The following is a 13,906-nucleotide window of genomic DNA, read 5'->3' on the forward strand; positions in this document are numbered from 1 at the left end:
CATCTGGAGGAGAGGGGTTGAAACCCAAATCCCCCCCATTGGCTTGGCTACGCTCAAAGAATTTTAGTGTATAATTTGCTTTTTTTTTTTTTTGAAGAGGTATTTTTTTTTAGCATCAAACCCTTCTGAAGGGAAATTTAAACCGAAAACACCCAATAGGCTTGGCTACGCTCATATAGCATTTTGATTGCGAATTTTTAATTTTTTTTTTTATTTTGAAGATTTATTTTTTAGCTTCAAACCCCGCTGGCGGGGGGTTTAAACTAAAAAAAACATTTGGCTATACTCATAGCATATTGAGTGCGTAATTTGCTTTTTTTTTATATTGAAGAGATATTTTTAGCTTCAAACCCAGCTGAAGAGGAGTTTAAACTCAAAACCCCTTTGGCTACGCTCATACAATTTAAAGTGTGTAATTGTTTTTTTTTCATATTGAAGAGGGGTTTATCTTAAAATATGGAGAGCGGTTTAAAATCAAAATCTTCCTTAGATGTGCTTTTGGAATTTTGGGATTGTCGTTTGCATTTTTTTTGTTTTATAGAAGAGGTGGATTTAAATGCAAAACCCCCTGGTAGGGGGTTTCAAACTCAAACCCCCCTGGTAGGGTTTTTTTAACTTAAAACCCCCTGGTAGGGGTTTTCAAACTCAAAACCCCTGGTAGGGGTTTTCAAACTCAAAACCCCTGGTAGGGGTTTTCAAACTCAAAACACCTGGTAGGGGTTTTTAAACTCAAAACCCTCTGGAAGGGTTTTCAAACTCAAACCACCCTGGTAGGGGGTTTTAAACTCAAAACCCCTTTGGTTGTGGTAGCAGGACAAGTGATGGTTTAGTATTAAAAAGCAAAAGATAATCACTAAACTACGACACCCCCACCCCTGAGGAGGGGGGGGATTTCATTTGGGGGGGGGGTTGAACCCCTCCCCCCATCCCTGGCTACGCCTATGGCTATGGCTAGCACCAGTGTTCAAAATAATTTTCCAGGCTTCTCTAAATCAAGGTAGTTTACCGAGAGACTGGTAAGAAGCTAATACGTCACTCCCCTATTTATGTTTGAATTGTTCCCCTTGATATGCTCGTTTGAAATCGAAACTACACTATACAGTGCTTACCGTGAAATCCTTTGGGAAAATCTTCACCTAACAAGGCTCGGTAATCAAATATCTACTAATCTAGACTAGACTTGGACTGTTCATAGAAATAGAAATAACACAAAGCCAATAGATTCTATTTGTTGTGAGTGATTTTAGTTCTAGACTTAGATATAGATCTATATCAATATCTTATCATATGCAGACTATTATAATTATACTATTAATTAAATTAATCACATAGAGTCTACTGATACTCACAGTCAGTCACACTCACACTGTAGTCACAGTCACTAAAATTAATAAAATTAAATATGACTGTCACTAGTGACTAGTGTCACTGTCACTTTATTAGTTTGATTATTTCATTTCATAATTCATATTATTGACATAGACTATGATAGACATAGATCTAGTCTAGATCTATACCTATTTTAATACTTTGAAAGGGAAATCACTTAATCAGTAAAAAGTGTAAATAATATGTACTGTACTACTGTAGTCATCTAATATTAGATCTAGCATGTACTGATGTAGTATCATAAGTATGATGTAGACATATCTAGTTCTTATCATGTAGTCTATATAGATATATAGATCTCTAGTCTTATAGATCTAGACTCTAGACAATATAGAATCTATATCTACTCTATCTATATTAATTCTATATAGATCTATAGGCTACTATTGAGAATAGATTCTAGATCTAGAATCTAGACTATTATACATAGGACCTACTATAGTCTCTAGATCTAGACATAGAATGATATTTGATTGATAGATGGGAGATGAACGTATGCTAAAGGCAGTCTTTTTGGGTGAGCTAAAAGGTGGTCGACGTAACAGAGGCGCCCCACGGAAACGGTTTAAAGACCAGTTTAGGCGTCAACTTACGGTATACCAACTTTCCTTGTCTGACATAGAAGAGAGCACCTGGTTGCATGCAGCCTCAGAACGAGACTCACAAAGGCTGCGGGATACATATTTGAGATCAAAAGAAAATCTGCCTGAGGACTGTAAAGATGCTGGGAAGGCCAGTTCTCCAGAGGATCTCAGTATTGTAAACTCTTTCTTTCCATGTTATTTTCAAGATCCTTCGAAGGCAATGCAAGTGGAATGAGTTTAGTTTTCTCTCTTGATTTGTGTAGGTAGTCCACGACTCACTGCCGTACAGTAGCATGCTTTGTAGACCTCCATTTTGATCGCTGTGGTTAGCTTCTGGTTCTTCCAAACTCTTGGTCTGATATATAGATATTTTATGTAACATTTTAATTATATATATATTACTTGATTCTAGATCTAGACTCCTCTCCATGTGCAGATCTAGATCTTATCTATTCGTATTATCTATCTATATCTACTATTAACTATATATATATATATATATATATATATATATATATATATATAAATAGATCTATATCTACAATTTTATTTTACAATTTAGTAATACTGTACAGATATCAGGGGTGAACTGGCTATATGGGCATTTTGACAAATGCCCGGTGGTCTGGTAGGCCAACAAAAGGGTGGCATGAATGCCAGTAAATTGCATTTCTTGCGTAGAATTAAGTCCTCCCACGCCATTTGGTGCATTGGGCGGCGAGGTGTCTCTACAAGGAATTGTCACTGGCAATGTCTGAAGCCTCTTCCCACCTGGCACTCACCACTCTGAGGTCCTCCATGAAAGTGGCATCAAGCTGTACGAGGATGCCCCTGTTTGTGCTTTCCTCTTATTGGCCTCGGTGTCACAGCAACTCTTAAAGTAAGTAAAGTTCCCCTTTCAGACCATGCAGTTTATAGGGCAGCGGTTAACGAGCAGGGTGTCATGTGGCCAGCACAACGACCAACCACCTCCACTTTTCTCAGCTATAGTCAGGTACCTGTTAGAGTCGTCACCAAGGTTCAAACTTAGGACCCCAGATATGGAAGCCAAGTGTATAACCGCTCTGCCACTGCACCTATATGACCATGCAAGACGGGCAGTTATATAGCTGAGGATGAAGAGTTGTATTTGTAAATTGAAGTCCATATGCCTGAGAAATGGCAAGGAGTGAAACTAAATCATAAACAATATATGTCCTTTGCAAATAGTTTCAGTGCAGATTCGCTGGCACGCGTCCAGAACCTAATTGTATACTTCAATGTTTGTAGTAAGTCTTTTGCACATGCGGGGTATATGGTGTGTGTTGCACGATTTTGTTTTAACCTGTTTGGTAATTTGTGCTAGGTATACAGGTGTGTGGGGTATATGCGCAACATGAAAAAAAGATGCTTTCATGTCATACAAAATTTTGTTGTCATGCTCAAGGCATTATGTAGACCACAATTGGTCATAAGTCAAGCACAATTAAACTCTTGTGCGCTCCACAGGCTCTTGGCCCCTAAATGGTCATGTGCCTGGGTTCATTCACTCTTCGTGCCATGGATGCTACGCAATGGTGTATATGTTAATGTATATGGTAGCGGGAATTTTTTACATCAAGAGATTCCTCATTCTTAGTGTTACTCTTTATTAGTTTAGTAATAGAGCTTATCATCCAATAAATTATTCATATAGGTAAATACTTTCAATACATTATTCAACTTTACAAAATGATTTTGAGGACATGTATGATTGGATTCCCATTATATGGCAAACAATTTGTGGGCTGGGTTGAATAGAAATGCCAGGGCCAAATTTGACACCAGTCCGCACCTGGTAGATATAATATTATAATTAGACAATAGATCTAAAATCTATTGATCTAGACCTAAACTAGAAGTGACTAGATCTATATACTATTAACAGAATATTCAGATGACTATATGATCTTTCAATCTCTAAAATTTGTTCTTTTACTTGTTCCAGATTGAGACACCTCCTTGATAAGGCAAACTGATTGAAAATGTCAGGCTCACACTCACTGGAAAGTCAGGTGAATTTGAAAAATGCCTTTTTCATTGATACATATCTACTTATTCTAGATTACAAATCAGCTACATATTCTATGAAGTAATCTATTCACTGGAATTCGATCAGTTGGATCTGTGAATCAATAAAGTATATCTAAGGGTCAAGCACTTCTTGCCTTTGATTAGTGGTTGGCATATTAACTTTTTTTCTCCTAATTGACGATACCATCATTGATTTGACCTCATTAAATTAAATTAATGTTTAATTTTATGAACTTTACTTTCTGTTATATAAAAAGAGCATGCATTCACCTTTAATTCTATACCAAATAAAACATTTTCTGATAACAAACAAAAAAATTTTTTGAAGCTTAATCTTAACAGGGGAGTGAAATAGTAATATGAGCAAAATGAAGAATTCCGTCGAAACGTGGACAAATAATTACGGAGAGAAAGAGTATAACTTAAATTCATTTTTGTTTTAAGTGCCAGAGTAAATTTCAGAAGCTGATGTAGTCATTGAACAATTTATTTTCAATTGAGTTTGTTTGTGATGAATCAGTTCTATAAGCCTACCACATAGAATCTCCAGACATTGTTGTATGTATTTTAATTTTCTCTCTGAATACAAATAACAACAGTGGACTTTTGATAGTTTTAAACAGATAGGCCAATTCACTAAATCTCTCTAACTCATTGTTAAACAATTTAATCATGAGTAGCTTTATTATTACTACACAGCATTATTCTTAAATGGCTGGTTTGTCACTTTAAAAATGCTGCTGACAATCTTATCATCTTCACTTATCCACTAGCATTTTAGACCGTTGAGGCACCACTCAAGAACTTTTTACCTTGCTCTCTCATTTGCCTTTGATAGAATCTCTTTCAATGACAGGCTTGTCCATTCTCATATGTTGTCTTCCCATCACTTTCTCTCTGCCTCTTCTTCTTTTCCTGGCACTGTTCCCTGAAGGATGGTTTTTGTGAGCCCTGAGGATCTTGAGATATATGGCTGTAGAGTTTTAGTTTGCATTTTTTTTACAGTAGGCTTTCATTAAACTTAAATTTCAAATATATTAGAAATTTTGTTTTAGAAATGTATATGGATATAATTTTTTAGCAGTACTGCAGACTTGATCAAAACAATTCACATTGCAAGCTTTCTTTGTAATCTAAAAAAAAAAGGTTTTTCTTTGCATGGCTTCTATGACAAGATGCATGACTCAAATTTTTTTTATTATTCTTTAGGCACGCCGCCTTCGGGAGCTTTTCCGTGGTAGGTTTAATCAAGCTACAGCTACAAACCTGATTGATAAAAAAGGAGGCTTGGAAAATGCTTCAGATTTTCTTTTAAATGGTGTGTCAATTAAATTTGCATAATGTATGTAATTAATAACATAAATTTTACATATATCCCTTTTTTTTAGAGGTGTAAATGTATAATCAAAAGCTTATTTGAGAGATTTTTATTAACTTTTACACAGTACATCCAAACATATTTAAAAATTATTTATTAAACTTTTTTTTCAGGAGATGTAGAGGAAGTGCGAGCATTTCTACAATCGGTAGTATTCTACTTTTTTTTAGTATTATACACATTCAAATCAAATCAAATGTTATGAGAACAATGTTGTTGTTATGAGCATGTTCTTTTCTTTTTGAGCAGCACAGAAAAACTTTAACTCGTTTTAACTGCTTCAGCTTTTATAATGACCAGTGTGTTTCTATAATATTTCATTCTCAGCTCTTACACTATTGACTAACATGAACTAATTAAGTTACAAGTCTTTTATATATTTTTAGCTCTACCTGTTCATTAGCATATCCCCCCCCCCCCCCCCCCCCCCCCCGAAAAATAAAAAAAGAAAAACATTTTTAACAATGTTAATCCAGAGAGTGTTAAGTCTCAGTTTCTACTGGTCACTAAGGATGTAAGCACACAATAAACTTGACCCAATTAACTGACCATGTCCCTATTCGTAAATTAGATTCAACTGAACTCACATTTTACACCTTCATATTAGGAATTAACAAACGAAATACAAAATATTTGTGTCGTTTATAAATTTAACTTTTTTTTTTATGTTGTGGTCTTTATTGATATGTAAAGGATACAAAAAAAAAATAAAAAAATATTATTTCCATATTTCTGCATGAAGGATCCAAGTTACCTTGAAAGTCTTAGACAAGATAGCAAGCAAGTGGCCTCTTTACTTGAAAACTGTATTGATTCTTCCATACGTCAGTTTGCTTGTAAGAAGTGTAATAATACTGGTGGAGGAGGGTTCCTGCTCGCAAGGAGGTGAGTGCATTTAAAACCAGGAAAATAGGAAAAAAAATTAACATACTTAGCCCTCAGCTTAATTTATATGTTTTTTTAATTACTTTTTTTTTTTGTTTTCTTTGGAATGAAATTATACATTCTTTTAGTGACAAATAAATTATGGCCTTCTTCAGTGGCAAAGAAACGAAATGAATGCCTTTGTTCTATGCCTAAGTTATGGTTGCAACACGATTTCGCCCACACTGCAGTTTCCCCCTCTCCATGGGTAAGTGGGTAGCCATACAAGGCCCCAATGAGCCCTTCCTGTCTGAACCTTACTGGTTTATTTGGCTTTACCCTTGTCAGTTCTACCAGGCTCATTATCTGAGCCACAGGGGAAGGCTGGGTGTGGGCCTGGTTAAAAGGTTTGACATTGAAAGCATTTTATAAATAGTGTTGTGCTTAAATCAATTACTCTTTCCATTAATAACAACCTTATGGAACAAGACACAACACAAACATTTGTCAGTTCAATTCAGAACAGGCAGGTATTTTTTTTAGATGAGCAGAAAGAATATTAATGGAGTCTGTATTAAATTTATGCTTTGATTAGGTTTCAAAGTGCAACAATTGCAAAGTGAGATATGAACCCATACCTACAGATTTGGAATGGGGAGTGGGAAAATTTATTTGTGTCTGTGGAAATGAGTTCCCGTAAGTTGAAATAATTCTCTAATTGGTATACATTACTAATATATCTTAGTTCTAATTTTCACATAACTTCTAAATATATATACACATTTTTATTATATATTTGTAGATTAAATCTAAATTTTTAATTTTTTTTTTTAATTATTTTATTTAGACAAATAGTTTTTTTCCTTACCACTAATAGGATATTTTAATCAGTCTCATTTACATTGCAATATCTGTGAATGTCTAATGATTCCTATTGTTATCTATTTAGTGGCTTTGGTCAGATGGGGATCACATTGAGTCCGTGTTATAACTGTGGAGAAATGGTGCCCATACACCATATGTTGCCACCAAGAAAAAATATTTCAAGAAAAACCAAAGCTCCACATTCTTGCAATGCCCCTGACTGCATTAGGTAATGTGTTGTTTTTTTTTAATTATTAATACATAAAGATAAAATGGGTATATTCATAGATAGGGATTTTTTAAAATTCCAACTAGAATAAAATTTCAACACATCTTTACATTAATTACAAAAATTATGGAAAAGTCCTTTCAAGTCTTGAAATGTATGGGTTCAGATGGCCAATGGTTAATCATCTTTACTTTCCCAATGTATGTCAGGTACCCATCATTAGACTCAGAGGCATCCTAAAGGCCTGAATCAATTCCAGTCTGCTCTGGTATTTGAAGCAGAGACCCTTCAGTTTGAAAGCCAAGTGCTTTACAACTTTGCCATATTTACATTTAATATCAACCAAAAAAATAAACAGCTACCAAAAAAATAAACAGCTACCAAAAAAAAAAAAAGCGAAAAAAACAACACCTTAGCAAAAGTATCTGATACTAAGAACATTTAAGCAAATGCACATTCTTATCAATAATGTCAGACTTTTGATTAATTCCAAATTCTTACCTTATGCCATTGAAGAATACAATATTTCTATTATAGTTTTATTTCCAGTATTTATGTTTGTCCGTGCTAGTTAGTGATGACCATGTCCATGCTAGTTAGTGGTGACCATGCCCATGCTAGTTAGTGGTGACCATGTCCATGCTTGTAGTGGTGACCATGTCCATGCTAGTTAGTGGTGACCATTTCTGTTGTCCGTAGAGCTAAGAGCTTGAATCTGTATTTCCTGTATTTCTGTTTCTTCCCGAGTGGTTAGTGAGTCAGTCAACATATTCGGCTAAACACAGGGTTTTGTTGCAGCCGGTGCATTTGAGTAAACTTTTGAATTTATTTTGTCCCCTTGTTCTGCCATGGTTTCTCATGTGTCTTCAGAACTTTTCACAACTTACAGTGAATTCTAAACATGTTCTGTCATTTGTTCTTCGTCTTTTAAGAGATTCCAACAGCAAAAAACACTAAACCACAACTTACAAATGCTTAAATTCTAACAAATGTTTCAATTCATAATAAACACAAGTATAAAAACTTAAAAATAATATCTGTCTTATTCCAAATCATTTTCTAATATTTATTTCTATCCAAAAGTCATTAAATCATTGACTACCAATGAATAAATTTAATCTATTCTCTGATTAAATAATCTGTAAAAATATAGGCATGTTGCATTGCACAGAGCCATTGATGGGTATAATGGGTAAAATGTTTTCTCTTGCAGTAATGCAAAACATAGAGGCCAGATGGCACCTCCAGCATATGTGAATGACATAACCCATGGGATATCTGATTTGTCAATTGCTGTATTTGTAAGTATATATCATATCATATCTGACACATATCATATCTGACACATTTTACTTAGAGCAAACTTAACTTTCATTTCTTGCCCATGGTGTTCATGAGGCCTATGTTTTGTGTCAGCCAAAGCTGTGTTCTGAACCTCAATCATTGATAAGTTTTATGCTTCGCTTCTAATACCATGAGAATGTGTTCACAACATCAATGTATTATTTTGCCTTTTATAAGTTTCTTTGCTTTGTTCTCTTAATTCTTATTGGTGGTATTGAGCTGTCCATCTCATCTGTCATGTTTAGATTCCAAACACTATAGGTTCTATTGAAAATTTAACTTTATTGTCACATTTAATGTTCAAAGGTTTACTTGTAGTCTTCTGATAACAATCCTTTTTTTTTTTAGCCTGAAATCTGCCAACACTTTTTACATCCAGAAAAACTATTTTGAGAACATTGTGATGGAAGTAGACAATTTAAATTTTTTTTTTAATTTCTAGGAAATATGTTGGAGTGTTTATTTAAAAAGCTGTCAATTTTTTTTTATGGATGATCAAGTGATTAGAAACAGATTTGTGGATAGAAATTTTAATTGACAATTTAAGGTGTTCAGTATTACATTTAGTGTAAAATTTATTGTGAACTGAACAGTTAAGAAAATTGATAGCCATTGGATAGATACACTAAGTATATTTTTTAATGTAATATAAAAAACAACAACACATAAATTCATCATTATAAAGATTGTTATCACAGAAGTACTAGTCAATGATTCATTGTATGTGTAGCATTTAGTTCTACACATTTTTGTTCTAAATAGTCCCGTTATTACCAGGATGGCAGGGCACAAATACCAGCTAGTGCTCAGAGAGGACCAGGATCATACAGAAATACCCCTAATGTCAACGGAGGCTACCCCATCCCTTATGGAGGAGGCCAGTATTATAATCATGGAGGCCAATCGTACAATCCTAATGGTCATGGAAGATCAGGTAAAATAATTTGTTGTCGTTTAGAATGTCAATTAAATTTTCTAATTGGCAGTGATTTATTACTTCAGATAGGCTGTACTTTTTTGAAAGACGGCTCCTGCTTTCCAATCTGACATGCAACACCATAATATGCATCTCCATCACTTGAGATCATCATCATCATCATCACTCCTTTGAGTTCCTCATGGAACATAGGGCCTCGACAAAAACACGCCACTCTCCACGGTCTCTTGCTAGCTTTTTGATGGTGTCCCAGCTCTTCCCGGTCTTCTCTGCTTCTTCAAGTACGCTGCGTCACCATGTTCACTTGAGATAACACTGTCTAAATAGGTTAAGATCTGTATGACCAATTTACATGTTTTACATCTGTAACGTAAATACTTAGGGGTCATATAAAATGAGGTTCCTGGGTATGAAAAGTTTGAGAACCTTTGCTTTACATCGTCTGCCCCATAGCTTACAAATTTAAACATTACTTATAGTGTAAACTGAAGACGTGTAAATATTACATTTAGGTAGAGAGTGCTTTACTAGAAAAGAAAACAAAAAGGTAAACCAAAAAGTAACATCCCAACAAATATTTCTTCTTTTCATTAGGCTCAACAATCAAACAAACCTGCGTCCACCCAAAGGCTAACTTCTCCATACCAATGTTCAGTACAAAGCACAGAAGCACTGGCTCTACTGTCACTACATGCCTTAGTCAAGGAAGTTTGGATGACAAGTCTACCAGGGGAGCCCCCTCACTGCCTTCCATAAATGAAGGTTGAGCTAGAAAGTTGATTTTGTAGTTTGAATCCTTCTCAAATTCTTTGAATACAAATTTACCCTAGCATTGTTATTGCTAGACACAGAATGTGATTTGTTAATTAGACCTTTGTGTTTACATTAATATTTTTGTGATGTCTATTTGTAGGTGATGTTTTTAATTTATTGTATGGAATTTAATGTTATTTAATTTATTTAAACAAAAAAAAATGTGCATCTCAACATTCTTGATCAGTGTGACAATGTATGATCTTGTATATTGTTATCCTTTGTCAAAATTAAAGCATTTTGTAACATTAAATTCTTGAGAATTGCAGCAGATATTGAAGTCATCATTCTGACAGTTGTGAATACAAATCATTATAAATAGTCGGAATGTATTTATAGATAGTCGGAATGTATTTATAGATAGTCGGAATGTATTCCTAGGTCAGATGAGTCTTGAGTCATTTTAATCCAGTTATCAAACTGTCAATGGAAACATTTATTGTTTCAAATTTTCAATATTAATTTTTCCAAGTTTCTACACTGGTACAAGAAAGTTCAGATCTAAATTTTGTTTCACTTTTGTGTTTTCAACTTTTTCTGTTGATCATCCGTTTTCTTTTTTTTCAACTTTAACAAGTTACAATAATAAATCAACAAAATAATTTCCTTAGCTTCTGGTTTCAGTGTTGGATGACAGGTTGAATGAACCATCTGGACTTAGATAATACCTTCACAAAGGTGAAAAAATGTTCAATACAAAATTGAGAGTTTGCAGGATTGTATCTTTGTTCTTTACTGTACACCTGGGGGAATGGTATTACTGATTCACTTGCTTTGATAGGAATTACTCATTTGTGCTTTAGGATGAATTAACATTTTTCTCGCCTTTTTTTTAAAATTTGGTGAATGGATTTCTCTATGTCTCATTGTAGTTCAAGGTCAACAAAAATGTCAGTTTTCATAAACATTCAAATAATCTTTTATTTTTTTATTTTTAATGATTTGCCTGTAGGCACCCATGTTTTCAATAGTTCAGAGTTAATCTCACGTGTGATGTATGTTTATTGAGAAGTGTTTCTCTATCATTCTTTTTTAAAAGCATTGCAAACATTATGCTTTTTTTTTTCTTTTTATTTCAAAATGGCCGTCACGCTTGAGTTTCAATGTTCATTTCCACGTGTTTCATGTTTCAGTGTAACTTTTTTGGGTCTGAAGTTTATTTTTCAAAACAGAAATCAAAATGGTTTTGCATGGCTTTCTCTAAACATTAAAACAAATGTGGTCAAAGCCATAACTCTTCCACATGTGATTTGTTTATAAAATTTACCTGTAAAATATTATAATGCTGTATTGACTGGCATAACATTCTTTAGGCACCCACAAAGAGACTACAATTTTTTGGTTCTTTTCACCTATTTTGTTTACCTGTATAATATAATCAAGTATTCAAAATATAACAATTGTTAATTTTGTACATATTGTAACAATTCTTATACATTTAAAATTTTTCTAATTATAATATATCTACAAACCTGGTCATGGGGGTCTAGACTGTTGAGATGATGGTTCCAGGTTCAAACCTTGTTAGTCACCATCACTTCTGCAGAAGCTGTGGCTAGGGTGTAATAAAGTTTACTTTTGAAGAATCAAGTCATGAATTATTTTGCCCCTCTTTACTTTGAGGTATCTGCTGTAATGGGCTCATAGAATGAAATCTGTTTGTAAAAAATGAATGATTATTATATACATTGTGTAATGCAGTGAGATATTTGTATATTATAAATCTGTCAAAGAATGGTGTTTATTGTTAATGTTCATGTTTTCTTAAAAAAAAAAAAGGATAAGGTTTGAATGTTTTAGTTCTATGTATTTCTGCTATCACTCTGTTGATTCACTTTGTGTTACTCAAACCATTTCAAGAGTAAACATGATCTTATTGACATTGTTCTGTACATTTATCCTTTACATTCCTTTACTCTAAGTGTGATTTTTTAAAATATTTTTCTTATAAACAGTTATTTCCATTCATAATGTGGCTGAAAGGTGAAATCCAGGGTTTCTATCCACTAAGATATTGAAGTTGGATTCCCATTCCATGTCTGAGTTCTAGGTTTAAGTTTTCTATTGTAACCTCTGCCATATTTTACTGTTATTGACTTTGACCATGTTCTACTGCAGTGTTTCCCAAACGGTTTTCAGAAGAACCCTAGTGTTCCACAAACTACTGGAATAGTTAACTATTAGGACACCTCGTGAATTAATCTTTTTAAAAATTAAGCAAAGTGTTCCCCTGAATATTGAAAATGTGCTAAGTGTTCCCCTGAATATTCAAAATGTGCTAAGTGTTCCCCTGAATATTCAAAATGTGCTAAGTGTTCCCCTGAATATTGAAAATGTGCTAAGTGTTCCCCTGAATATTTAAACTGTGCTAAGTGTTCCGTTAAGAAAAATGTTTGGGAACCACTGATCCTCTGGTTGTAAAATCAGGAACATTAATTTCTCTTGTAAATAAAGATGGATCCCAGGTCCTGGTATGTTCCAATTTTGTTCTTTCTCTACTATCATTTGAGTCCTATTTACTGTTACTTATTCCACTTTGACTTGAACCATGTTCCATTGGTTGTAACCTGACATACAATAACACATATATCTAACAAAAATAAATTAATTTCTCTGGTTAATAAAGATGTTCACTTGAAATATACAATTGTAGATTGTTTTATTTTCTAAGTTTTGTTGACAATTTCAGACAATCAAAACAAAAGTCTGGTGAGATTAAATGTATTCCAATCAAACATGAGTTCATCCTGACAAATTTTTCAAATTAACTTAGCCACGGGCTTATACTTTCTCACCAAGTAAACAAAATAAAAGGCTTTGAACAATGCTGAAAATTATATTTTGTTTTAGACTTTGGTGGAAAAGGTAGGGGGGGGGGGGAAGAAACAGAAAATTTGTTTTAGTCTTGTGCTAAACATGAAAATACATCTCCAAAGTTGGAGAGTTCAAGCATGGAAAATGTCTGCATTTTTTTATTTGTTTTTCATACTGGTTTATATGTAGATTGCTAGGACCACATGGTGGAGGCTGTCAAGGCCTGAGCAAGCTATTATAGCACAGTGCAGGACAGGCCACTGTCCTGTTGGCTCATATTTCTCGCGGCTATGGCCAAATTTTGATTCACGGTGCGGGGAAGAAGAGGAAACCGTGCCTTATATTCTGTTTGACTGCCCCAGACTTGCTGATCTCTGTCTCGACAGGTCTGGGAAACCCGAAATTCTTGACCTGTATGGTGACATTTATGCACTACGCAAGACAGCAGGGTTTCTGTCCAGGGCTTTTGCAAAAGAGGATTTGAGCCTCTCAAGCCCTCGCTCTAATGGAGTTTGATGATAATGATGATGAGGACCACATGAAATAATGCAATCCTTCTTAATCTTCAGACGCTTTTGTTATCTTTTTTTTTCCTCTGCGCAACAGATTAATATCTACCCTGAATGACACTCTTTGCG

The 13,906-nt window shown here is 34.3% G+C and overlaps 1 pseudogene; it reads left to right on the top strand.

Annotated features, from left to right (window-relative positions):
* The first annotated feature begins 1,078 nt into the window (after positions 1–1,078).
* LOC106052320 (shiftless antiviral inhibitor of ribosomal frameshifting protein homolog) lies at positions 1,079–13,101 on the top strand (annotated as a pseudogene).
* The last annotated feature ends 805 nt before the right edge of the window (positions 13,102–13,906 follow it).

Source organism: Biomphalaria glabrata, chromosome 1 (genome assembly GCF_947242115.1).
Source record: "Biomphalaria glabrata chromosome 1, xgBioGlab47.1, whole genome shotgun sequence".
Classification (NCBI taxonomy): domain Eukaryota; kingdom Metazoa; phylum Mollusca; class Gastropoda; family Planorbidae; genus Biomphalaria; species Biomphalaria glabrata.